This window comes from Mchenga conophoros, linkage group LG22 (genome assembly GCF_057382185.1).
Source record: "Mchenga conophoros isolate Kocher_MC1m ecotype Shallow Benthic linkage group LG22, M_conophoros_male_GT1.1, whole genome shotgun sequence".
NCBI lineage: Eukaryota > Metazoa > Chordata > Actinopteri > Cichliformes > Cichlidae > Mchenga > Mchenga conophoros.
The window spans coordinates 33030487-33057061 of NC_140546.1; the positions used below are offsets into that span (position 1 = coordinate 33030487).

The 26575-nt window shown below is 38.1% G+C and overlaps 1 pseudogene; it reads left to right on the forward strand.

Annotated features, from left to right (window-relative positions):
- The first annotated feature begins 24019 nt into the window (after positions 1-24019).
- Positions 24020-25560, forward strand: LOC146549759 (kelch-like protein 28 pseudogene; annotated as a pseudogene).
- The last annotated feature ends 1015 nt before the right edge of the window (positions 25561-26575 follow it).

Consider the following 26575-nt stretch of genomic DNA (forward strand, 5'->3'; position numbering starts at 1 on the left):
TTATATGAAGTTGTTCAAAAACGCTTTATTTCGCCAAGACAGTGTGTTTCTCACTGTTACATGCATTTGAATGGGAAACTCGCCTGAGACAAAGTATAGGTTTTCATTATGTGAATAATTTTAAAATCTTAGCTCAAATGGCTGCAAAACCTGTTTGCCCAGCACGGGGATATTGAGTTCTATAAGATAAAGCCATAAACATGTTTGTCTGAGTCTTCTATCAAAGGTTACAGCGATTTATATGAAGTTGTTCAAAAACGCTTTATTTCGCCAAGACAATGCGTTTCTCACTGTTACATGCATTTGAATGGGAAACTCGCCTGAGACAAAGTATAGGTTTTCATTATGTGAATAATTTTAAAATCTTAGCTCAAACGGCTGCAAAACCTGTTTGCCCAGCACGGGGATATTGAGTTCTGTAAGATAAAGTCATAAACATGTTTGTCTGAGTCTTCTATCAAAGGTTACAGCGATTTATATGAAGTTGTACAAAAACGCTTTATTTCGCCAAGACAGTGTGTTTCTCACTGTTACATGCATTTGAATGGGAAACTCGCCTGAGACAAAGTATAGGTTTTCATTATGTGAATAATTTTAAAATCTTAGCTCAAACGGCTGCAAAACCTGTTCTGTTTGCCCAGCACGGGGATATTGAGTTCTATAAGATGAAGCCATAAACATGTTTGTCTGAGTCTTCTATCAAAGGTTACAGCGATTTATATGAAGTTGAACAAAAACGCTTTATTTCGCCAAGACAGTGTGTTTCTCACTGTTACATGCATTTGAATGGGAAACTCGCCTGAGACAAAGTATAGGTTTTCATTATGTGAATAATTTTAAAGTCTTAGCTCAAACGGCTGCAAAACCTGTTCTGTTTGCCCAGCACGGGGATATTGAGTTCTATAAGATAAAGCCATAAACATGTTTGTCTGAGTCTTCTATCAAAAGTTACAGCGATTTATATGAAGTTGTTCAAAAACGCTTTATTTCGCCAAGACAATGCGTTTCTCACTGTTACATGCATTTGAATGGGAAACTCGCCTGAGACAAAGTATAGGTTTTCATTATGTGAATAATTTTAAAATCTTAGCTCAAACGGCTGCAAAACCTGTTTGCCCAGCACGGGGATATTGAGTTCTATAAGATAAAGCCATAAACATGTTTGTCTGAGTCTTCTATGAAAAGTTACAGCGATTTGTATGAAGTTGTTCAAGAACGCTTTATTTCGCCAAGACAATGCGTTTCTCACTGTTACATGCATTTGAATGGGAAACTCGCCTGAGACAAAGTATAGGTTTTCATTATGTGAATAATTTTAAAGTCTTAGCTCAAACGGCTGCAAAACCTTTTTGCCCAGCACTGGGATATTGAGTTCTATAAGATAAAGCCATAAACATGTTTGTCTGAGTCTTCTATCAAAGGTTACAGCGATTTATATGAAGTTGTTCAAAAACGCTTTATTTTGCCAAGACAATGCGTTTCTCACTGTTACATGCATTTGAATGGGAAACTCGCCTGAGACAAAGTATAGGTTTTCATTATGTGAATAATTTTAAAATCTTAGCTCAAACGGCTGCAAAACCTGTTTGCCCAGCACGGGGATATTGAGTTCTGTAAGATAAAGCCATAAACATGTTTGTCTGAGTCTTCTATCAAAGGTTACAGCGATTTATATGAAGTTGTTCAAAAACGCTTTATTTCGCCAAGACAATGCGTTTCTCACTGTTACATGCATTTGAATGGGAAACTCGCCTGAGACAAAGTATAGGTTTTCATTATGTGAATAATTTTAAAGTCTTAGCTCAAACGGCTGCAAAACCTGTTCTGTTTGGGGATATTGAGTTCTATAAGATAAAGCCATAAACATGTTTGTCTGAGTCTTCTATCAAAAGTTACAGCGATTTATATGAAGTTGTACAAAAACGCTTTATTTCGCCAAGACAGTGTGTTTCTCACTGTTACAATCTTAGCTCAAACGGCTGCAAAACCTGTTCTGTTTGCCCAGCACGGGGATATTGAGTTCTATAAGATAAAGCCATAAACATGTTTGTCTGAGTCTTCTATCAAAGGTTACAGCGATTTATATGAAGTTGTTCAAAAACGCTTTATTTCGCCAAGACAATGCGTTTCTCACTGTTACATGCATTTGAATGGGAAACTCGCCTGAGACAAAGTATAGGTTTTCATTATGTGAATAATTTTAAAATCTTAGCTCAAACGGCTGCAAAACCTGTTTGCCCAGCACGGGGATATTGAGTTCTATAAGATAAAGCCATAAACATGTTTGTCTGAGTCTTCTATGAAAAGTTACAGCGATTTATATGAAGTTGTACAAAAACGCTTTATTTCGCCAAGACAATGCGTTTCTCACTGTTACATGCATTTGAATGGGAAACTCGCCTGAGACAAAGTATAGGTTTTCATTATGTGAATAATTTTAAAATCTTAGCTCAAACGGCTGCAAAACCTGTTTGCCCAGCACGGGGATATTGAGTTCTGTAAGATAAAGCCATAAACATGTTTGTCTGAGTCTTCTATCAAAAGTTACAGCGATTTATATGAAGTTGTTCAAAAACGCTTTATTTCGCCAAGACAATGCGTTTCTCACTGTTACATGCATTTGAATGGGAAACTCGCCTGAAACAAAGTATAGGTTTTCATTATGTGAATAATTTTAAAATCTTAGCTCAAACGGCTGCAAAACCTGTTTGCCCAGCACGGGGATATTGAGTTCTGTAAGATAAAGCCATAAACATGTTTGTCTGAGTCTTCTATCAAAGGTTACAGCGATTTATATGAAGTTGTTCAAAAACGCTTTATTTCGCCAAGACAATGCGTTTCTCACTGTTACATGCATTTGAATGGGAAACTCGCCTGAGACAAAGTATAGGTTTTCATTATGTGAATAATTTTAAAATCTTAGCTCAAACGGCTGCAAAACCTGTTTGCCCAGCACGGGGATATTGAGCTCTGTAAGATAAAGCCATAAACATGTTTGTCTGAGTCTTCTATCAAAGGTTACAGCGATTTATATGAAGTTGAACAAAAACGCTTTATTTCGCCAAGACAGTGTGTTTCTCACTGTTACATGCATTTGAATGGGAAACTCGCCTGAGACAAAGTATAGGTTTTCATTATGTGAATAATTTTAAAGTCTTAGCTCAAACGGCTGCAAAACCTGTTCTGTTTGCCCAGCACGGGGATATTGAGTTCTATAAGATGAAGCCATAAACATGTTTGTCTGAGTCTTCTATCAAAGGTTACAGCGATTTATATGAAGTTGAACAAAAACGCTTTATTTCGCCAAGACAGTGTGTTTCTCACTGTTACATGCATTTGAATGGGAAACTCGCCTCAGACAAAGTATAGGTTTTCATTATGTGAATAATTTTAAAATCTTAGCTCAAACGGCTGCAAAACCTGTTCTGTTTGCCCAGCACGGGGATATTGAGTTCTATAAGATAAAGCCATAAACATGTTTGTCTGAGTCTTCTATCAAAAGTTACAGCGATTTATATGAAGTTGTACAAAAACGCTTTATTTCGCCAAGACAGTGTGTTTCTCACTGTTACATGCATTTGAATGGGAAACTCGCCTGAGACAAAGTATAGGTTTTCATTATGTGAATAATTTTAAAATCTTAGCTCAAACGGCTGCAAAACCTGTTTGCCCAGCACGGGGATATTGAGTTCTGTAAGATAAAGCCATAAACATGTTTGTCTGAGACTTCTATCAAAGGTTACAGCGATTTATATGAAGTTGTTCAAAAACGCTTTATTTCGCCAAGACAATGCGTTTCTCACTGTTACATGCATTTGAATGGGAAACTCGCCTGAGACAAAGTATAGGTTTTCATTATGTGAATAATTTTAAAATCTTAGCTCAAACGGCTGCAAAACCTGTTTGCCCAGCTCGGGATATTGAGTTCTATAAGATAAAGCCATAAACATGTTTGTCTGAGTCTTCTATCAAAAGTTACAGCGATTTATATGAAGTTGTTCAAAAACGCTTTATTTCGCCAAGACAGTGTGTTTCTCACTGTTACATGCATTTGAATGGGAAACTCGCCTGAGACAAAGTATAGGTTTTCATTATGTGAATAATTTTAAAATCTTAGCTCAAACGGCTGCAAAACCTGTTTGCCCAGCACGGGGATATTGAGTTCTGTAAGATAAAGCCATAAACATGTTTGTCTGAGACTTCTATCAAAGGTTACAGCGATTTATATGAAGTTGTTCAAAAACGCTTTATTTCGCCAAGACAATGCGTTTCTCACTGTTACATGCATTTGAATGGGAAACTCGCCTGAGACAAAGTATAGGTTTTCATTATGTGAATAATTTTAAAATCTTAGCTCAAACGGCTGCAAAACCTGTTTGCCCAGCACGGGGATATTGAGTTCTATAAGATAAAGCCATAAACATGTTTGTCTGAGTCTTCTATGAAAAGTTACAGCGATTTATATGAAGTTGTACAAAAACGCTTTATTTCGCCAAGACAATGCGTTTCTCACTGTTACATGCATTTGAATGGGAAACTCGCCTGAGACAAAGTATAGGTTTTCATTATGTGAATAATTTTAAAATCTTAGCTCAAACGGCTGCAAAACCTGTTTGCCCAGCACGGGGATATTGAGTTCTGTAAGATAAAGCCATAAACATGTTTGTCTGAGTCTTCTATCAAAAGTTACAGCGATTTATATGAAGTTGTTCAAAAACGCTTTATTTCGCCAAGACAATGCGTTTCTCACTGTTACATGCATTTGAATGGGAAACTCGCCTGAAACAAAGTATAGGTTTTCATTATGTGAATAATTTTAAAATCTTAGCTCAAACGGCTGCAAAACCTGTTTGCCCAGCACGGGGATATTGAGTTCTGTAAGATAAAGCCATAAACATGTTTGTCTGAGTCTTCTATCAAAGGTTACAGCGATTTATATGAAGTTGTTCAAAAACGCTTTATTTCGCCAAGACAATGCGTTTCTCACTGTTACATGCATTTGAATGGGAAACTCGCCTGAGACAAAGTATAGGTTTTCATTATGTGAATAATTTTAAAATCTTAGCTCAAACGGCTGCAAAACCTGTTTGCCCAGCACGGGGATATTGAGCTCTGTAAGATAAAGCCATAAACATGTTTGTCTGAGTCTTCTATCAAAGGTTACAGCGATTTATATGAAGTTGAACAAAAACGCTTTATTTCGCCAAGACAGTGTGTTTCTCACTGTTACATGCATTTGAATGGGAAACTCGCCTGAGACAAAGTATAGGTTTTCATTATGTGAATAATTTTAAAGTCTTAGCTCAAACGGCTGCAAAACCTGTTCTGTTTGCCCAGCACGGGGATATTGAGTTCTATAAGATGAAGCCATAAACATGTTTGTCTGAGTCTTCTATCAAAGGTTACAGCGATTTATATGAAGTTGAACAAAAACGCTTTATTTCGCCAAGACAGTGTGTTTCTCACTGTTACATGCATTTGAATGGGAAACTCGCCTCAGACAAAGTATAGGTTTTCATTATGTGAATAATTTTAAAATCTTAGCTCAAACGGCTGCAAAACCTGTTCTGTTTGCCCAGCACGGGGATATTGAGTTCTATAAGATAAAGCCATAAACATGTTTGTCTGAGTCTTCTATCAAAAGTTACAGCGATTTATATGAAGTTGTACAAAAACGCTTTATTTCGCCAAGACAGTGTGTTTCTCACTGTTACATGCATTTGAATGGGAAACTCGCCTGAGACAAAGTATAGGTTTTCATTATGTGAATAATTTTAAAATCTTAGCTCAAACGGCTGCAAAACCTGTTTGCCCAGCACGGGGATATTGAGTTCTGTAAGATAAAGCCATAAACATGTTTGTCTGAGACTTCTATCAAAGGTTACAGCGATTTATATGAAGTTGTTCAAAAACGCTTTATTTCGCCAAGACAATGCGTTTCTCACTGTTACATGCATTTGAATGGGAAACTCGCCTGAGACAAAGTATAGGTTTTCATTATGTGAATAATTTTAAAATCTTAGCTCAAACGGCTGCAAAACCTGTTTGCCCAGCACGGGGATATTGAGTTCTATAAGATAAAGCCATAAACATGTTTGTCTGAGTCTTCTATGAAAAGTTACAGCGATTTGTATGAAGTTGTTCAAAAACGCTTTATTTCGCCAAGACAATGCGTTTCTCACTGTTACATGCATTTGAATGGGAAACTCGCCTGAAACAAAGTATAGGTTTTCATTATGTGAATAATTTTAAAATCTCAGCTCAAACGGCTGCAAAACCTGTTTGCCCAGCACGGGGATATTGAGTTCTATAAGATAAAGCCATAAACATGTTTGTCTGAGTCTTCTATCAAAAGTTACAGCGATTTATATGAAGTTGTACAAAAACGCTTTATTTCGCCAAGACAGTGTTTCTCACTGTTACATGCATTTGAATGGGAAACTCGCCTGAGACAAAGTATAGGTTTTCATTATGTGAATAATTTTAAAATCTTAGCTCAAACTGCTGCAAAACCTGTTTGCCCAGCACGGGGATATTGAGTTCTATAAGATAAAGCCATAAACATGTTTGTCTGAGTCTTCTATCAAAAGTTACAGCGATTTATATGAAGTTGTACAAAAACGCTTTATTTCGCCAAGACAGTGTGTTTCTCACTGTTACATGCATTTGAATGGGAAACTCGCCTGAGACAAAGTATAGGTTTTCATTATGTGAATAATTTTAAAATCTTAGCTCAAACGGCTGCAAAACCTGTTTGCCCAGCACGGGGATATTGAGTTCTGTAAGATAAAGCCATAAACATGTTTGTCTGAGACTTCTATCAAAGGTTACAGCGATTTATATGAAGTTGTTCAAAAACGCTTTATTTCGCCAAGACAATGCGTTTCTCACTGTTACATGCATTTGAATGGGAAACTCGCCTGAGACAAAGTATAGGTTTTCATTATGTGAATAATTTTAAAATCTTAGCTCAAACGGCTGCAAAACCTGTTTGCCCAGCACGGGGATATTGAGTTCTATAAGATAAAGCCATAAACATGTTTGTCTGAGTCTTCTATCAAAAGTTACAGCGATTTATATGAAGTTGTTCAAAAACGCTTTATTTCGCCAAGACAATGCGTTTCTCACTGTTACATGCATTTGAATGGGAAACTCGCCTGAAACAAAGTATAGGTTTTCATTATGTGAATAATTTTAAAATCTTAGCTCAAACGGCTGCAAAACCTGTTTGCCCAGCACGGGGATATTGAGTTCTATAAGATAAAGCCATAAACATGTTTGTCTGAGTCTTCTATCAAAAGTTACAGCGATTTATATGAAGTTGTTCAAAAACGCTTTATTTCGCCAAGACAATGCGTTTCTCACTGTTACATGCATTTGAATGGGAAACTCGCCTGAAACAAAGTATAGGTTTTCATTATGTGAATAATTTTAAAATCTCAGCTCAAACGGCTGCAAAACCTGTTTGCCCAGCACGGGGATATTGAGTTCTATAAGATAAAGCCATAAACATGTTTGTCTGAGTCTTCTATCAAAAGTTACAGCGATTTATATGAAGTTGTACAAAAACGCTTTATTTCGCCAAGACAGTGTGTTTCTCACTGTTACATGCATTTGAATGGGAAACTCGCCTGAGACAAAGTATAGGTTTTCATTATGTGAATAATTTTAAAATCTTAGCTCAAACGGCTGCAAAACCTGTTTGCCCAGCACGGGGATATTGAGTTCTATAAGATAAAGCCATAAACATGTTTGTCTGAGTCTTCTATCAAAAGTTACAGCGATTTATATGAAGTTGTACAAAAACGCTTTATTTCGCCAAGACAGTGTGTTTCTCACTGTTACATGCATTTGAATGGGAAACTCGCCTGAGACAAAGTATAGGTTTTCATTATGTGAATAATTTTAAAATCTTAGCTCAAACGGCTGCAAAACCTGTTTGCCCAGCACGGGGATATTGAGTTCTGTAAGATAAAGCCATAAACATGTTTGTCTGAGACTTCTATCAAAGGTTACAGCGATTTATATGAAGTTGTTCAAAAACGCTTTATTTCGCCAAGACAATGCGTTTCTCACTGTTACATGCATTTGAATGGGAAACTCGCCTGAGACAAAGTATAGGTTTTCATTATGTGAATAATTTTGAAATCTTAGCTCAAACGGCTGCAAAACCTGTTTGCCCAGCACGGGGATATTGAGTTCTATAAGATAAAGCCATAAACATGTTTGTCTGAGTCTTCTATGAAAAGTTACAGCGATTTGTATGAAGTTGTTCAAAAACGCTTTATTTCGCCAAGACAATGCGTTTCTCACTGTTACATGCATTTGAATGGGAAACTCGCCTGAGACAAAGTATAGGTTTTCATTATGTGAATAATTTTAAAATCTTAGCTCAAACGGCTGCAAAACCTTTTTGCCCAGCACTGGGATATTGAGTTCTATAAGATAAAGCCATAAACATGTTTGTCTGAGTCTTCTATCAAAAGTTACAGCGATTTATATGAAGTTGTTCAAAAACGCTATATTTCGCCAAGACAATGCGTTTCTCACTGTTACATGCATTTGAATGGGAAACTCGCCTGAGACAAAGTATAGGTTTTCATTATGTGAATAATTTTAAAGTCTTAGCTCAAACGGCTGCAAAACCTGTTTGCCCAGCACGGGGATATTGAGTTCTATAAGATAAAGCCATAAACATGTTTGTCTGAGTCTTCTATCAAAAGTTACAGCGATTTATATGAAGTTGTTCAAAAACGCTTTATTTCGCCAAGACAATGCGTTTCTCACTGTTACATGCATTTGAATGGGAAACTCGCCTGAGACAAAGTATAGGTTTTCATTATGTGAATAATTTTAAAATCTTAGCTCAAACGGCTGCAAAACCTGTTTGCCCAGCACGGGGATATTGAGTTCTATAAGATAAAGCCATAAACATGTTTGTCTGAGTCTTCTATGAAAAGTTACAGCGATTTATATGAAGTTGTTCAAAAACGCTTTATTTCGCCAAGACAATGCGTTTCTCACTGTTACATGCATTTGAATGGGAAACTCGCCTGAGACAAAGTATAGGTTTTCATTATGTGAATAATTTTAAAGTCTTAGCTCAAACGGCTGCAAAACCTGTTTGCCCAGCACGGGGATATTGAGTTCTATAAGATAAAGCCATAAACATGTTTGTCTGAGTCTTCTATCAAAAGTTACAGCGATTTATATGAAGTTGTTCAAAAACGCTTTATTTCGCCAAGACAATGCGTTTCTCACTGTTACATGCATTTGAATGGGAAACTCGCCTGAAACAAAGTATAGGTTTTCATTATGTGAATAATTTTAAAATCTCAGCTCAAACGGCTGCAAAACCTGTTTGCCCAGCACGGGGATATTGAGTTCTATAAGATAAAGCCATAAACATGTTTGTCTGAGTCTTCTATCAAAAGTTACAGCGATTTATATGAAGTTGTACAAAAACGCTTTATTTCGCCAAGATAGTGTGTTTCTCACTGTTACATGCATTTGAATGGGAAACTCGCCTGAGACAAAGTATAGGTTTTCATTATGTGAATAATTTTAAAATCTTAGCTCAAACGGCTGCAAAACCTGTTTGCCCAGCACGGGGATATTGAGTTCTGTAAGATAAAGCCATAAACATGTTTGTCTGAGTCTTCTATCAAAGGTTACAGCGATTTATATGAAGTTGTTCAAAAACGCTTTATTTCGCCAAGACAATGCGTTTCTCACTGTTACATGCATTTGAATGGGAAACTCGCCTGAGACAAAGTATAGGTTTTCATTATGTGAATAATTTTAAAATCTTAGCTCAAACGGCTGCAAAACCTGTTCTGTTTGCCCAGCACGGGGATATTGAGTTCTATAAGATGAAGCCATAAACATGTTTGTCTGAGTCTTCTATCAAAGGTTACAGCGATTTATATGAAGTTGAACAAAAACGCTTTATTTCGCCAAGACAGTGTGTTTCTCACTGTTACATGCATTTGAATGGGAAACTCGCCTGAGACAAAGTATAGGTTTTCATTATGTGAATAATTTTAAAGTCTTAGCTCAAACGGCTGCAAAACCTGTTCTGTTTGCCCAGCACGGGGATATTGAGTTCTATAAGATAAAGCCATAAACATGTTTGTCTGAGTCTTCTATCAAAAGTTATAGCGATTTATATGAAGTTGTTCAAAAACGCTTTATTTCGCCAAGACAATGCGTTTCTCACTGTTACATGCATTTGAATGGGAAACTCGCCTGAAACAAAGTATAGGTTTTCATTATGTGAATAATTTTAAAATCTCAGCTCAAACGGCTGCAAAACCTGTTTGCCCAGCACGGGGATATTGAGTTCTATAAGATAAAGCCATAAACATGTTTGTCTGAGTCTTCTATCAAAAGTTACAGCGATTTATATGAAGTTGTACAAAAACGCTTTATTTCGCCAAGACAGTGTGTTTCTCACTGTTACATGCATTTGAATGGGAAACTCGCCTGAGACAAAGTATAGGTTTTCATTATGTGAATAATTTTAAAATCTTAGCTCAAACGGCTGCAAAACCTGTTTGCCCAGCACAGGGATATTGAGTTCTGTAAGATAAAGCCATAAACATGTTTGTCTGAGTCTTCTATCAAAGGTTACAGCGATTTATATGAAGTTGTTCAAAAACGCTTTATTTCGCCAAGACAATGCGTTTCTCACTGTTACATGCATTTGAATGGGAAACTCGCCTGAAACAAAGTATAGGTTTTCATTATGTGAATAATTTTAAAATCTCAGCTCAAACGGCTGCAAAACCTGTTTGCCCAGCACGGGGATATTGAGTTCTATAAGATAAAGCCATAAACATGTTTGTCTGAGTCTTCTATCAAAAGTTACAGCGATTTATATGAAGTTGTACAAAAACGCTTTATTTCGCCAAGACAGTGTGTTTCTCACTGTTACATGCATTTGAATGGGAAACTCGCCTGAGACAAAGTATAGGTTTTCATTATGTGAATAATTTTAAAATCTTAGCTCAAACGGCTGCAAAACCTGTTTGCCCAGCACGGGGATATTGAGTTCTGTAAGATAAAGCCATAAACATGTTTGTCTGAGTCTTCTATCAAAGGTTACAGCGATTTATATGAAGTTGTTCAAAAACGCTTTATTTCGCCAAGACAATGCGTTTCTCACTGTTACATGCATTTGAATGGGAAACTCGCCTGAGACAAAGTATAGGTTTTCATTATGTGAATAATTTTAAAATCTTAGCTCAAACGGCTGCAAAACCTGTTTGCCCAGCACGGGGATATTGAGTTCTGTAAGATAAAGTCATAAACATGTTTGTCTGAGTCTTCTATCAAAGGTTACAGCGATTTATATGAAGTTGAACAAAAACGCTTTATTTCGCCAAGACAGTGTGTTTCTCACTGTTACATGCATTTGAATGGGAAACTCGCCTGAGACAAAGTATAGGTTTTCATTATGTGAATAATTTTAAAGTCTTAGTTCAAACGGCTGCAAAACCTGTTCTGTTTGCCCAGCACGGGGATATTGAGTTCTATAAGATAAAGCCATAAACATGTTTGTCTGAGTCTTCTATCAAAAGTTACAGCGATTTATATGAAGTTGTACAAAAACGCTTTATTTCGCCAAGACAGTGTGTTTCTCACTGTTACATGCATTTGAATGGGAAACTCGCCTGAGACAAAGTATAGGTTTTCATTATGTGAATAATTTTAAAATCTTAGCTCAAACGGCTGCAAAACCTGTTTGCCCAGCACAGGGATATTGAGTTCTGTAAGATAAAGCCATAAACATGTTTGTCTGAGTCTTCTATCAAAAGTTACAGCGATTTATATGAAGTTGTTCAAAAACGCTTTATTTCGCCAAGACAATGCGTTTCTCACTGTTACATGCATTTGAATGGGAAACTCGCCTGAAACAAAGTATAGGTTTTCATTATGTGAATAATTTTAAAATCTCAGCTCAAACGGCTGCAAAACCTGTTTGCCCAGCACGGGGATATTGAGTTCTATAAGATAAAGCCATAAACATGTTTGTCTGAGTCTTCTATCAAAAGTTACAGCGATTTATATGAAGTTGTACAAAAACGCTTTATTTCGCCAAGATAGTGTGTTTCTCACTGTTACATGCATTTGAATGGGAAACTCGCCTGAGACAAAGTATAGGTTTTCATTATGTGAATAATTTTAAAATCTTAGCTCAAACGGCTGCAAAACCTGTTTGCCCAGCACGGGGATATTGAGTTCTGTAAGATAAAGCCATAAACATGTTTGTCTGAGTCTTCTATCAAAGGTTACAGCGATTTATATGAAGTTGTTCAAAAACGCTTTATTTCGCCAAGACAATGCGTTTCTCACTGTTACATGCATTTGAATGGGAAACTCGCCTGAGACAAAGTATAGGTTTTCATTATGTGAATAATTTTAAAATCTTAGCTCAAACGGCTGCAAAACCTGTTCTGTTTGCCCAGCACGGGGATATTGAGTTCTATAAGATGAAGCCATAAACATGTTTGTCTGAGTCTTCTATCAAAGGTTACAGCGATTTATATGAAGTTGAACAAAAACGCTTTATTTCGCCAAGACAGTGTGTTTCTCACTGTTACATGCATTTGAATGGGAAACTCGCCTGAGACAAAGTATAGGTTTTCATTATGTGAATAATTTTAAAGTCTTAGCTCAAACGGCTGCAAAACCTGTTCTGTTTGCCCAGCACGGGGATATTGAGTTCTATAAGATAAAGCCATAAACATGTTTGTCTGAGTCTTCTATCAAAAGTTATAGCGATTTATATGAAGTTGTTCAAAAACGCTTTATTTCGCCAAGACAATGCGTTTCTCACTGTTACATGCATTTGAATGGGAAACTCGCCTGAAACAAAGTATAGGTTTTCATTATGTGAATAATTTTAAAATCTCAGCTCAAACGGCTGCAAAACCTGTTTGCCCAGCACGGGGATATTGAGTTCTATAAGATAAAGCCATAAACATGTTTGTCTGAGTCTTCTATCAAAAGTTACAGCGATTTATATGAAGTTGTACAAAAACGCTTTATTTCGCCAAGACAGTGTGTTTCTCACTGTTACATGCATTTGAATGGGAAACTCGCCTGAGACAAAGTATAGGTTTTCATTATGTGAATAATTTTAAAATCTTAGCTCAAACGGCTGCAAAACCTGTTTGCCCAGCACGGGGATATTGAGTTCTGTAAGATAAAGTCATAAACATGTTTGTCTGAGTCTTCTATCAAAGGTTACAGCGATTTATATGAAGTTGTACAAAAACGCTTTATTTCGCCAAGACAGTGTGTTTCTCACTGTTACATGCATTTGAATGGGAAACTCGCCTGAGACAAAGTATAGGTTTTCATTATGTGAATAATTTTAAAATCTTAGCTCAAACGGCTGCAAAACCTGTTCTGTTTGCCCAGCACGGGGATATTGAGTTCTATAAGATGAAGCCATGAACATGTTTGTCTGAGTCTTCTATCAAAGGTTACAGCGATTTATATGAAGTTGAACAAAAACGCTTTATTTCGCCAAGACAGTGTGTTTCTCACTGTTACATGCATTTGAATGGGAAACTCGCCTGAGACAAAGTATAGGTTTTCATTATGTGAATAATTTTAAAGTCTTAGTTCAAACGGCTGCAAAACCTGTTCTGTTTGCCCAGCACGGGGATATTGAGTTCTATAAGATAAAGCCATAAACATGTTTGTCTGAGTCTTCTATCAAAAGTTACAGCGATTTATATGAAGTTGTACAAAAACGCTTTATTTCGCCAAGACAGTGTGTTTCTCACTGTTACATGCATTTGAATGGGAAACTCGCCTGAGACAAAGTATAGGTTTTCATTATGTGAATAATTTTAAAATCTTAGCTCAAACGGCTGCAAAACCTGTTTGCCCAGCACAGGGATATTGAGTTCTGTAAGATAAAGCCATAAACATGTTTGTCTGAGTCTTCTATCAAAGGTTACAGCGATTTATATGAAGTTGTTCAAAAACGCTTTATTTCGCCAAGACAATGCGTTTCTCACTGTTACATGCATTTGAATGGGAAACTCGCCTGAAACAAAGTATAGGTTTTCATTATGTGAATAATTTTAAAATCTCAGCTCAAACGGCTGCAAAACCTGTTTGCCCAGCACGGGGATATTGAGTTCTATAAGATAAAGCCATAAACATGTTTGTCTGAGTCTTCTATCAAAAGTTACAGCGATTTATATGAAGTTGTTCAAAAACGCTTTATTTCGCCAAGACAATGCGTTTCTCACTGTTACATGCATTTGAATGGGAAACTCGCCTGAAACAAAGTATAGGTTTTCATTATGTGAATAATTTTAAAATCTCAGCTCAAACGGCTGCAAAACCTGTTTGCCCAGCACGGGGATATTGAGTTCTGTAAGATAAAGCCATAAACACGTTTGTCTGAGTCTTCTATCAAAGGTTACAGCGATTTATATGAAGTTGTTCAAAAACGCTTTATTTCGCCAAGACAATGCGTTTCTCACTGTTACATGCATTTGAATGGGAAACTCGCCTGAGACAAAGTATAGGTTTTCATTATGTGAATAATTTTAAAATCTTAGCTCAAACGGCTGCAAAACCTGTTTGCCCAGCACGGGGATATTGAGTTCTGTAAGATAAAGTCATAAACATGTTTGTCTGAGTCTTCTATCAAAGGTTACAGCGATTTATATGAAGTTGTACAAAAACGCTTTATTTCGCCAAGACAGTGTGTTTCTCACTGTTACATGCATTTGAATGGGAAACTCGCCTGAGACAAAGTATAGGTTTTCATTATGTGAATAATTTTAAAATCTTAGCTCAAACGGCTGCAAAACCTGTTCTGTTTGCCCAGCACGGGGATATTGAGTTCTATAAGATGAAGCCATAAACATGTTTGTCTGAGTCTTCTATCAAAGGTTACAGCGATTTATATGAAGTTGAACAAAAACGCTTTATTTCGCCAAGACAGTGTGTTTCTCACTGTTACATGCATTTGAATGGGAAACTCGCCTGAGACAAAGTATAGGTTTTCATTATGTGAATAATTTTAAAATCTCAGCTCAAACGGCTGCAAAACCTGTTTGCCCAGCACGGGGATATTGAGTTCTATAAGATAAAGCCATAAACATGTTTGTCTGAGTCTTCTATCAAAAGTTACAGCGATTTATATGAAGTTGTACAAAAACGCTTTATTTCGCCAAGACAGTGTGTTTCTCACTGTTACATGCATTTGAATGGGAAACTCGCCTGAGACAAAGTATAGGTTTTCATTATGTGAATAATTTTAAAATCTTAGCTCAAACGGCTGCAAAACCTGTTTGCCCAGCACGGGGATATTGAGTTCTGTAAGATAAAGCCATAAACATGTTTGTCTGAGTCTTCTATCAAAGGTTACAGCGATTTATATGAAGTTGTTCAAAAACGCTTTATTTCGCCAAGACAATGCGTTTCTCACTGTTACATGCATTTGAATGGGAAACTCGCCTGAGACAAAGTATAGGTTTTCATTATGTGAATAATTTTAAAATCTTAGCTCAAACGGCTGCAAAACCTGTTTGCCCAGCACGGGGATATTGAGTTCTGTAAGATAAAGTCATAAACATGTTTGTCTGAGTCTTCTATCAAAGGTTACAGCGATTTATATGAAGTTGTACAAAAACGCTTTATTTCGCCAAGACAGTGTGTTTCTCACTGTTACATGCATTTGAATGGGAAACTCGCCTGAGACAAAGTATAGGTTTTCATTATGTGAATAATTTTAAAATCTTAGCTCAAACGGCTGCAAAACCTGTTCTGTTTGCCCAGCACGGGGATATTGAGTTCTATAAGATGAAGCCATGAACATGTTTGTCTGAGTCTTCTATCAAAGGTTACAGCGATTTATATGAAGTTGAACAAAAACGCTTTATTTCGCCAAGACAGTGTGTTTCTCACTGTTACATGCATTTGAATGGGAAACTCGCCTGAGACAAAGTATAGGTTTTCATTATGTGAATAATTTTAAAGTCTTAGCTCAAACGGCTGCAAAACCTGTTCTGTTTGGACCGAGCACGGGGATATTGAGTTCTATAAGATAAAGCCATAAACATGTTTGTCTGAGTCTTCTATCAAAAGTTACAGCGATTTATATGAAGTTGTTCAAAAACGCTTTATTTCGCCAAGACAATGCGTTTCTCACTGTTACATGCATTTGAATGGGAAACTCGCCTGAAACAAAGTATAGGTTTTCATTATGTGAATAATTTTAAAATCTCAGCTCAAACGGCTGCAAAACCTGTTTGCCCAGCACGGGGATATTGAGTTCTATAAGATAAAGCCATAAATATGTATTTCTGAGTCTTCTATCAAAAGTTACAGCTGTCTTTAAGAAGACCATGAAAAATGCTTTATTTCACCACGTTAGTGCGTTTCTCGCTATTACATGCATTTGAATGGAGTTCTCGCCCGACACAAAGTATAGGCATTCATTTTGTGAATAACTTGAAAATGTTAGCTCAAACAGCTGCAAAACCTGTTTGCCCAGCACGGGGATATTGAATTATATAAAATAAAGCCATCAATTTGTGTGTCTGAAACTTCTATCAAAAACTACAGCTGTCTTCATGAAGTTGTAGAAAAAAGGCTTTCTTTCGCCAAGACAGTGCGGTTTTGACGATTACATGCATTTGAATGGGGAACTCGCACGAAACAAAGTATAGGTATTCATTATGTGAATAACTTGAAAATCTTAACTCGAACAGCTGCAAACCCTGTTTGCCCAGCACGGGGATATTGAATTCTATAAGATAAAGCCATGAATATGTATTTCAAAGTCTTCTATCAAAAACTACAGCTGTCTTCATGAAGTTGTACAAAAACGCTTTCTTTCGTCAAGACAGTGCGTTTCTGACTATTACATGCATTTGAATGGAGTTCTCGCCCGACACAAAGTATAGGTTTTCATTATGTGAATAACTTGAAAATCTTAGCTCAAACAGCTGCAAAACCTGTTTGCCCAGCACGGGGATATTGAATTCTGTAAGATAAAGCCATAAATATGTATTTCTGAGTCTTCTATCAAAAGTTACAGCTGTCTTTATGAAGACCATGAAAAACGCTTTATTTCACCAAGACAGTGTGTTTCTCGCTATTACATGCATTTGAATGGAGTTCTCGCCCGAAACAAAGTAGTTTTCATTTTGTGAATAACTTGAAAATCTTAGCTCAAACTGCTGCAAAACCTGTTTGCCCAGCACGGGGATATTGAGTTCTATAAGATAAAGCCATAAACATGTTTGTCTGAGTCTTCTATCAAAAGTTACAGCGATTTATATGAAGTTGTTCAAAAACGCTTTATTTCGCCAAGACAATGCGTTTCTCACTGTTACATGCATTTGAATGGGAAACTCGCCTGAAACAAAGTATAGGTTTTCATTATGTGAATAATTTTAAAATCTTAGCTCAAACGGCTGCAAAACCTGTTTGCCCAGCACGGGGATATTGAGTTCTATAAGATAAAGCCATAAACATGTTTGTCTGAGTCTTCTATCAAAGGTTACAGCGATTTATATGAAGTTGTACAAAAACGCTTTATTTCACCAAGACAGTGTGTTTCTCACTGTTACATGCATTTGAATGGGAAACTCGCCTGAGACAAAGTATAGGTTTTCATTATGTGAATAATTTTAAAATCTTAGCTCAAACGGCTGCAAAACCTGTTCTGTTTGCCCAGCACGGGGATATTGAGTTCTATAAGATAAAGCCATAAACATGTTTGTCTGAGTCTTCTATGAAAAGTTACAGCGATTTATATGAAGTTGTACAAAAAGGATTTATTTCGCCAAGACAGTGCGTTTCTGACGATTACATGCATTTGAATGGGGAACTCGCCTGAAACAAAGTATAGGTATTCATTATGTGAATAACTTGAAAATCTTAACTCAAACAGCTGCATCTGCTGTTGCCCAGCACGGGGATATTGAATTCTATAAGATAAAGCCATAAATATGTATTTCTGAGTCTTCTATAAAAAGTTACAGCTGTCTTTAAGAAGACCACGAAAAACGCTTTATTTCACCATGTTAGAACGTTTCTCGCTATTACATGCATTTGAATGGAGTTCTCGCCCGACACAAAGTATAGGTTTTCATTATTTTGCAGCTCAAACAGCTGCAAAACCTGCTTGCCCAGCACGGGGATATTGAATTATATAAGATAAAGCCATGAATACGTATATCTGAGTCTTCTATCAAAGGTTACAGCTGTCTTTAAGAAGTTGTACAAAAAGGCTTTATTTCGCCAAGACAGTGCGTTTCTGACTATTACATGCATTTGAATGGAGTTCTCGCACGTAACAAAGTATAGGTTTTCATTATGTGAATAACTTGAAAATCTTAGCTCAAACAGCTTTAAAACTTGTTTGACAAGCACGGGGATATTGAATTCCAAAAGATGAAGCCATAAATATGTGTGTCTGAGACTTCTATCAAAAGTTACAGCTAACTTTATGAAGTTGTACTAAAACGCTTTATTTCGCCGAGACAGTGCGTTTCTGACTTTTACGTTCATTTGAATGGAGTTCTCGCACGAAACAAAGTATAGGTTTTCATTATGTGAATAACTTGAAAATCTTAACTCAAACAGCTGCAAAACCTGTTTGCCCAGCACGGGGATATTGAATTCTATAAGATAAAGCCACGAATATGTATTTCTGAGTCTTCTATCAAAAGTTACAGCTGTCTTTAAGAAGACCATGAAAAATGCTTTATTTCACCACGTTAGTGCGTTTCTCGCTATTACATGCATTTGAATGGAGTTCTCGCCCTACACAAAGTATAGGTTTTTATTATGTGAATAACTTGAAAATCTTAACTCAAACAGCTGCAAAACCCTGTTTGCCCAGCACGGGGATATTGAATTCTATAAGATAAAGCCATGAATACCTATATCTGAGTATTCTATCAAAGGTTACAGCTGTCTTTAAGAAGTTGTACAAAAAGGCTTTATTTCGCCAAGACAGTGCGTTTCTGACGATTACATGCATTTGAATGGGGAACTCGCAGGAAACAAACTATAGGTATTCATTATGTGAATAATTTTAACATCTTAGCTCAAACAGCTGCAAAACCTGTTTGCCCAGCACGGGGATATTGAATTCTATAAGATAAAGCCATGAATACATATATCTGAGTCTTCTATCAAAGGTTACAGCTGTCTTTAAGAAGTTGTACAAAAAGGCTTTATTTCGCCAAGACAGTGCGTTTCTGACGATTACATGCATTTGAATGGGGAACTCGCCTGAAACAAAGTATAGGTATTCATTATGTGAATAATTTTAACATCTTTGCTCAAACAGCTGCAAAACCTGTTTGCCCAGCACGGGGATATTGAATTCTATAAGATAAAGCCATGAATATGTATTTCTGAGTCTTCTATCAAAAACTACAGCTGTCTTCATGAAGTTGTACAAAAACGCTTTCTTTCGTCAAGACAGTGCGTTTCTGACTATTACATGCATTAGAATGGAGTTCTCGCCCGACACAAAGTATAGGTTTTCATTATGTGAATAACTTGAAAATGTTAGCTCAAACAGCTGCAAAACCTGTTTGCCCAGCACGGGGATATTGAATTCTATAAGATACAGCCATAAATATGTATTTTTGAGTCTTCTATCAAAAGTTACAGCTGTCTTTATGAAGACAATGAAAGACGCTTTATTTCACCACGTTAGTGCGTTTCTCGCTATTACATGCATTTGAATGGAGTTCTCGCCCGACACAAAGTATAGGTATTCATTTTGTGAATAACTTGAAAATGTTAGCTCAAACAGCTGCAAAACCTGTTTTCCCAGCACGGGGATATTGAATTATATAAAATAAAGCCATCAATTTGTGTGTCTGAAACTTCTATCAAAAACTAAAGCTGTCTTCATGAAGTTGTATAAAAAAGGCTTTCTTTCGCCAAGACAGTGCGGTTTTGACGATTACATGCATTTGAATGGGGAACTCGCACGAAACAAAGTATAGGTATTCATTATGTGAATAACTTGAAAATCTTAACTCAAACAGCTGCAAACCCTGTTTGCCCAGCACGGGGATATTGAATTCTATAAGATAAAGCCATGAATACGTATATCTGAGTCTTCTATCAAAGGTTACAGCTGTCTTTAAGAAGTTGTACAAAAAGGCTTTATTTCGCCAAGACAGTGCGTTTCTGACGATTACATGCATTTGAATGGGGAACTCGCCTGAAACAAAGTATAGGTATTCATTATGTGAATAACTTGAAAATGTTAGCTCAAACAGCTGCAAAACCTGTTTGCCCAGCACGGGGATATTGATTTATATAAAATAAAGCCATCAATTTTTGTGTCTGAAACTTCTATCAAAAACTAAAGCTGTCTTCATGAAGTTGTAGAAAAAAGGCTTTCTTTCGCCAAGACAGTGCGGTTTTGACGATTACATGCATTTGAATGGGGAACTCGCACGAAACAAAGTATAGGTATTCATTATGTGAATAACTTGAAAATCTTAACTCGCACGAAACAAAGTATAGGTTTTCTTTATGTGAATAACTTGAAAATCTTAACTCAAACAGCTGCAAAACCTGTTTGCCCAGCACGGGGATATTGAATTCTATAAGATAAAGCCATGAATATGTATTTCTGAGTCTTCTATCAAAAGTTACAGCTGTCTTTAAGAAGACCATGAAAAATGCTTTATTTCACCACGTTAGTGCGTTTCTCGCTATTACATGCATTTGAATGGAGTTCTCGCCCGACACAAAGTATAGGTATTCATTTTGTGAATAACTTGAAAATGTTAGCTCAAACAGCTGCAAAACCTGTTTGCCCAGCACGGGGATATTGAATTATATAAAATAAAGCCATGAATATGTATTTCTGAAACTTCTATCAAAAACTAAAGCTGTCTTCATGAAGTTGTAGAAAAAAGGCTTTCTTTCGCCAAGACAGTGCGTTTCTGACGATTACATGCATTTGAATGGGGAACTCGCACGAAACAAAGTATAGGTATTCATTATGTGAATAATTTTAACATCTTAGCTCAAACAGCTGCAAAACCTGTTTGCCCAGCACGGGGATATTGAATTCTATAAGATAAAGCCATGAATATGTATTTCTGAGTCTTCTATCAAAAACTACAGCTGTCTTCATGAAGTTGTACAAAAACGCTTTCTTTCGTCAAGACAGTGCGTTTCTGACTATTACATGCATTAGAATGGAGTTCTCGCCCGACACAAAGTATAGGTTTTCATTATGTGAATAACTTGAAAATCTTAGCTCAAACAGCTGCAAAACCTGTTTGCCCAGCACGGGGATATTGAATTCTATAAGATACAGCCATAAATATGTATTTTTGAGTCTTCTATCAAAAGTTACAGCTGTCTTTATGAAGACAATGAAAGACGCTTTATTTCACCACGTTAGTGCGTTTCTCGCTATTACATGCATTTGAATGGAGTTCTCGCCCGACACAAAGTATAGGTATTCATTTTGTGAATAACTTGAAAATGTTAGCTCAAACAGCTTTAAAACTTTTTTGACAAGCACGGGGATATTGAATTCCATAAGATGAATCCATAAATATGTGTGTCTGAGACTTCTATCAAAAGTTACAGCTAACTTTATGAAGTTGTACAAAAACGCTTTATTTCGCCGAGACAGTGCGTTTCTGACTATTACATTCATTTGAATGGAGTTCTCGCACGAAACAAAGTATAGGTTTTCATTATGTGAATAACTTGAAAATCTTAACTCAAACAGCTGCAAAACCTGTTTGCCCAGCACGGGGATATTGAATTCCATAAGATGAAGCCATAAATATGTGTGTCTGAGACTTCTATCAAAAGTTACAGCTAACTTTATGAAGTTGTACAAAAACGCTTTATTTCGCCGAGACAGTGCGTTTCTGACTATTACATGCATTTGAATGGAGTTCTCGCCCGAAACAAAGTATAGGTTTTCATTATGTGAATAACTTGAAAATCTTAGCTCAAACAGCTTTAAAACTTGTTTGACAAGCACGGGGATATTGAATTCCATAAGATGAAGCCATAAATATGTGTGTCTGAGACTTCTATCAAAAGTTACAGCTAACTTCATGAAGTTGTACAAAAACGCTTTATTTTGCCGAGACAGTGCGTTTCTGACTATTACATTCATTTGAATGGAGTTCTCGCACGAAACAAAGTATAGGTTTTCATTATGTGAATAACTTTAAAATCTTAGCTCAAACAGCTGCAAAACCTGTTTGCCCAGCACGGGGATATTGAATTCTATAAGATAAAGCCATAAATATGTATGTCTGAGTCTTCTATCAAAAGTTCCAGCTATTTATATGAAGTTGTACAAAAACGCTTTCTTTCGCCAAGACGGTGCGTTTCTTGCGATTTCAATTAATTTGAAAGGGGAACTCGCCCGACACAAAGTACAAGTTTTCATTATGTGAATAACTTGAAAATCTTAGCTCAAACAGCTGCAAAACCTGTTTGCCCAGCACGGGGATATTGAATTAAGATAAGATAGAACTTTATTAATCCCTCGGGTGGGTTCCTCTGGGAAATTCGATTTCCAAAAAGCACAGCACCGACAGAGGTTACATAATAATAATAATAATAATAATAATAATAATAATAATAATAATTATAATTATATATATATATATATATATAAATACAGAGACAAATATAAATAAAATATACGAAGGGGATAAATAGAATAAATAGGAATAAAAATAAAAATACAAGTGAATTGCACATTTCAAGTATTGAGTCTATTGCACCATTGACTATTTACAAAAAGTATTGCACAAGGTGCAGTGAGGTGAAGAGGCACTACAGCTTAGTTGTTCCCCCCTCCTTTGTCCTCCTGTTTCCCCTCCCTCTCCCCTCCAGAGAGGAGTTAAACAGTCTGATGGCGTGTGGGACAAAGGAGTTTTTAAGTCTGTTAGTTCTTGTCTTGGGGAGAACCAACCTGTCACTGAAAAGACTCTTCTGGTTGTTAATGGCCATGTGCAGAGGATGCCCAGCATTGTTCATAATGTCCATCAGTTTCTTTAATGTCCTTTTCTCTGCCACTCTCACCAGAGTGTCCAGCTTCATGCCGACCACAGAGCTAGCCTTCCTGATCAGTTTCTCCAGCCTGGATGAGTCCTTCTTTGCTGTGCTGCTCCCCCAGCACACCACAGCATAGAAAAGTACTCCAGCAACCACCGACTGGTAAAACATCCTCAGGAGCTTCCTGCAGATGTTAAAAGACCTCAGCTTCCTGAGGAAGTACAGTCGGCTTTGGGCTTTTTTATACAGGTGCTCTGTGTTGCATGACCAGTCCAGTTTATTGTCCACCCACAGCCCGAGGTACTTGTACTTGTTGACCACCTACACCTCCTCCCCCTCTATCTGAACCGGCAGTGGACCTTCTCTGGACCTCCCGAAGTCCACAACCAGTTCCTTAGTCTTTGAGGTGTTGAGTTGCAGGTGGTTTGTGTCACCTCCACCTGTATAAGATAAAGCCATAAATATGTGAGTCTGAGTCTCCTATCAAAAGTTACAGCTATTTATATGAAGTTGTACAAAAACGCTTTATTTCGTCAAGACAGTGCGTTTCTCACTGTTACGAATGGGAAACTCGCCCGAAACAAAGTATAGGTTTTCATTATGTGAATAACTTGAAAATCTTAGCTCAAACAGCTGCAAAACCTGTTTGCCCAGCACGGGGATATTGAATTCTATAAGATGTATATGAAGTTGTACAAAAACGCTTTATTTCGTGAGGACAGTGCGTTTCTTGCGATTTCAATTCATTTGAATGGGGAACTCGCATGAAACAAAGTATACGTTTTCATTATGTGAAAAACTGGAAAATCTTAGCTCAAACAGCTGCAAAACCCAGCACGGGGATATTGAATTCTATAAGATAAAGCCATAAATATGTGAGTCTGAGCCTTCTATCAAAAGTTACAGCCAACTTCATGAAGTTGTACAAAAAGGCTTTATTTAGTTGCATTTAGTTGTTTTCTTGATAGCCGCCCGGGCTTCGCTGTCGTCGCCACTGCAAAATCGGTCATTACAGCGGCACGCCAGACGGGCTGTAAACTACAGATGGACCAGCAGGACCAGTCCTATATGTTTGCAAGTCTGACACATTCTCACTCAGAGGAGCTGCTGCAAGGCCTCCAGCTCTTGCGGCAGGATCACGAACTATGTGACATTGTGCTGCGTGTGGGTGATGCCAAGATCCATGCCCACAAAGTAGTGCTGGCCAGCATCAGTCCTTATTTCAAGGCCATGTTTACGTGTAACCTGTCAGAAAAGGAGACCTCTGAGGTGGAGTTCTAGTGCATTGATGAAGCTGCCTTGCAGGCTATAGTGGAGTATGCTTATACCGGGACGGTGTTTATCTCCCAGGAGACAGTGGAATCTTTGCTACCCGCTGCCAACTTACTCCAGGTTAAGCTTGTACTTAAGGAGTATTGTTCCTTCTTAGAGAGCCAGCTGGACGCTGGAAACTGTATAGGCATTTCCCGCTTTGCAGAGACTTACGGCTGTCATGACCTGTGCTTGGCCGCAACGAAGTTCATCTGTGAGAACTTTGAGGAAGTCTGTCAAACGGAGGAGTTTTTTGAACTGACGAGAGCCGAGTTGGATGAAATTGTGTCCAATGATTGCCTTAAGGTAGTCACAGAGGAGACTGTATTTTATGCCCTCGAATCATGGATCAAATATGATGTAACTGAGAGACAGCAGCATCTGGCTCAACTGCTGCACTGTGTTCGCCTTCCGCTGCTCAGCGTCAAATTCCTCACTCGCCTATATGAAGCCAACCATCTTATACGAGATGACCACGCCTGCAAGCATCTGCTCAATGAGGCCCTCAAATATCACTTTATGCCTGAACACCGGCTGTCCTATCAGACTGTGTTGTCTGCACGACCCAGGTGTGTCCCAAAGGTGCTGCTTGCAGTAGGAGGCAAGGCTGGACTGTTTGCCACATTGGAAAGCACGGAAATGTATTTCCCTCAGACGGATTCATGGATAGGACTGGCCCCTCTCAGTGTACCCAGATATGAATTTGGAGTGGCGGTGCTGGACCACAAAGTTTATGTTGTGGGAGGCATCGCCACACATATGAGGCAGGGCATTAGCTATCGGAGGCACGAGAGCACAGTCGAAAGCTGGGACCCCGAAACCAACACGTGGTCTTCAGTGGAGCGTATGGCAGAGTGTCGCAGCACTCTCGGTGTAGTGGTCCTGGCCGGAGAGCTGTATGCCCTGGGAGGCTATGACGGCCAGTATTACCTCCAGTCTGTGGAGAAGTATGTCTCGAAGCTGAAGGAGTGGCAGCCTGTGGCACCCATGACGAAGTCTCGCAGCTGCTTTGCTACCGCTGTCCTAGATGGGATGGTGTATGCTATTGGAGGCTATGGCCCAACACATATGAACGGCGTGGAGCTCCACGCTGTCATACCGCTCCTTGCTGGGAAATGGGCTACCATTTCCCAGCAAGGGATGGGATGCCTGGGATGCCTGGGAAATGGTAGCCCCCATGGCAGATAAGAGGATCAACTTCGGAGTAGGTGTGATGCTTGGATTTATATTTCTGACTATTACATGCATTTGAATGGGGAACTCGCACGAAACAAAGTATAGGTTTTCATTATGTGAATAACTTAACATCTTAGCTCACACAGCTCAGAACTGAAGAAGCTTCTCGGATGAGAGGTGAAACGTCTTCAAGTAACTTAAAGAAGTCCAGACGCTTTTCTTTGCAAGCTCCTTTGACTACGATGACCTGGATGACTGAGAACCTTCACAGACAGTGGGGCATAACAAATAACTGAAGACACCTAAACTGGGAGAACTAAAAAAATAACAGACCTGGGAGCATACGACAACGGGATGAGAAGCAGAGAGACGCAGACGCAGACGCAGACGAGGAACAGGACACCGGGGAACACAGACTGACACGGCGTAATACAGACAAACCGGCAACAGGCAGGAGAACACACAGGGCTTAAATACACACACCAGTAATCAGGGGATGAGAGACAGGAGGGCAACACAGCTGGGAGGAATCGGAGCTGACGGGACAGGGGAAATGTAAACTGAACACACTCACATCACACAGAGACCTTCACAATAAAGCAGGAAACTCAAACACAGGGAACCAAACAAGACACAGAACTAAACAGACAGCTTCACAAACAGACGGGTTGACAACATAGACAGACGGAGACACAGATGCAAGACTCAAAGGCAGACCGAATATAACACATAGAACTCAAACAATCATCATCATCATCATGAAAATGATAACAAACTAAAAGCGCTGGGTCACCGACCCAGGACCATGACAATAACAAACTAAAAGCGCTGGGTCACCGGCCCAGGACCATGACAGTACCCCCCCTCAAGGGCTGGCTCCAGACAGCCCAGCAGAAACACAAAAACGGACCAAAACAAAACAGAAAACAACCCGACCAGGGTGGGCGGAGGGGGCCCAGGACGGAGGGACAGAGTCCAAAAAGGCCCAGATGGCCAAGTTCAGGGGGCCGACAGCGCAGGAGGCCAA